Here is a 2,466-nt window from a genome sequence, read left to right on the forward strand (position 1 = left end):
TTATAGGTGTGTAAACTCAGCAAAATATTCTAAAAGAGTTCAGTATCCCATAACAGTATCGGGTCTCCTGCTTGACCCAGGTCTATCACCATGCACTAAACTAAAATCAAAATGCATTAAAGATCTAAACGTTAAAGCAGAGACACTAAATCTCCTGGAAGAGAAAGTAGGAGGAACTCTTGAAGACATAGGGGTAGGCAAAGAGTTCATGGACAGAAATCAAATCGCACAGGAAACAGTTGAAAGAATTAACAAATGGGACCTTGTCATTTGAAAGGTACAAATTAAAACACTGAGATTCCATCTCATGCCTGAAATAATGGCTAGCATCAAGAAGTCAACCAATAACAAATGCTAGAGGGACTGTGGGTAAAAAAGAACCCTTTTGCATTGTTGGTAGGAGTCTAAACTGGTTCCACTGTGAAAATTAGTGTGCAGATTCCTCAAAAAACTAGGCCTAGAAGTTCCATTTTACTCAGCTATTCCCCTTCTAAGTATCTTCCCGAAAGAATTAAAAGCACCATCCACAGCAATACAGTCACACCCATGTTTAAGGTAGTACAGTTTATAATGCCTAAATCTTGGAAACAACCCAAATGCCCATAATTTAGGACTAGATAAAGAAGATATAATGATTTTTATTTAATTTTTAAAATATTTGTTATAGGGTCATGCTAACACAGCTAAGATTCATAGTGATCTTCCTGTTTCAGCCTGCCCAAAGCTGGGATTACAAGAATGCTCCACCACGCCTGGTTTCAGGGCCAGCATGGTGTGCCCAAGATTCTGGGGCCAACACAGCATGTGGAACCAGGGATTGAATTAGGGTCCTTATACTTGCTAGGCAGGTACTTAGACCGCTGAGCTATCTCCCCAGTGTAGTGTTTTTATACAATGGAACAGTACTCTGTCATAAAGGATAAACTTGAGACATTTATAGCTAAATGGATGGACCATGAGACCATTCTCTTAAGTGAAATCAGACAAATGTGTAAACATCACTTTGTCTCTCTGTCATGAGAAACTGGAAGTGTAAATCAGAACCAAAATGTCTAATAGATACTATGAATTAGGAAGAAATTGTTCAAAAGGAAAGGGGGATTATAGAAGGGGAAGGAGAAAGGAAGGAATGAAAGGAAAGAAAAGGAGAAAAGAAAGATGAAATAGAAGCAAAGATTTGTCAATAAGGAGGGGAAAAGGTCTTAAAGGGAGGGAAGGAGAATAAGAAAAAAAGAAGAGTCACTTTATATCATGTACAGATCCAAATTTCCTACCATGAATGCAATCATTATGTAAATCTAAATGGTATCAATAAACTCAATAATAATAAAAATAGTGTGAAGTAACTATATTAAAACTGTTAAATTATATTCAAGCTGAGCAATGGCTACATCAATATGTATTAAATCAGTCTTTTTGTATCTACAAAATCAAAACATAATTTATAATATGATGTGAAATAGATTTTAATATACTTATTACTTTTATGATGCTTTACATACTCTAATATGTTTGATCCTTCCCAATCACTTCAGTGTTTGTAATTAGCGTAATACCTGGATTGTACTATAGTGAGAGTTTAGCCAGTGTTTGCTGAGTAAAGGAATCCTGACTGAATATAAAAATCTCCCCATTCTCCATAGAGAGTATAGACATAGCTGACAGGAGGACTACCACACTATGGAAAAAATATAAATATACAGATTCTAGAATGTACAGTTAAGACATTGCACAGGAAAAGATTTCATGCTTTTAATGATTTTCTTAATGTAATGTACTAATAGTGCATTTCCACATCCTTCCAAACAAGTGCAATAGGTTACTTTGAGTTAACTTTGATATGATCAATATAAGTAGCAATTATTTTTTAAAATGTTAGAGTAATAGGAACATATTTTTGAAGTGCATAATAATTATCTGTATAACTTATGATAAACTAAAAACAAAAGAGAAATAATGTAATTCTACCTAGTAGGTGAGTGCACTAGGAATCAGTAGTCTGAACAGCTATTTACAAATATGAACACAATAGATGGCATTCAGAACATAACTCACCAAAAATGATCATTTCAATCATGCTAATTATGCAATAGAAGTAATATATGAATTTCTGAATACTGATAAGATTAGGGCTTGTGCACAGTATGACAGTATCTATGAAAACATCTAAGTAACATAGATTTCATTTATTGGTGAGATTTGTATATAATAAATCTTTTTTTCATTTCCTTTCATTTCATATTAGTGTAGAGCCAAATCTGTAACTTAATTTTGCCAAATCTGTAACTTAATTTTGTGAGTACTGTTTTCTTTCTTCCTTTTCTTTTTCTTTCTTTGTTTCTTTCCTTTCTCCTCCTCCTCCTGCTCCTCCTCCTCCTCCTCCTCCTCTTCTTCTTCTTCTTCTTCTTCTTCTTCTTCTTCTTCTTCTTCTTCTTCTTCTTCTTCCCCCTCCCCCTCCCCCTCCCC

The sequence above is a fragment of the Octodon degus genome, unplaced genomic scaffold (assembly GCF_000260255.1).
Source record: "Octodon degus isolate 3935 unplaced genomic scaffold, OctDeg1.0 scaffold00025, whole genome shotgun sequence".
NCBI lineage: Eukaryota > Metazoa > Chordata > Mammalia > Rodentia > Octodontidae > Octodon > Octodon degus.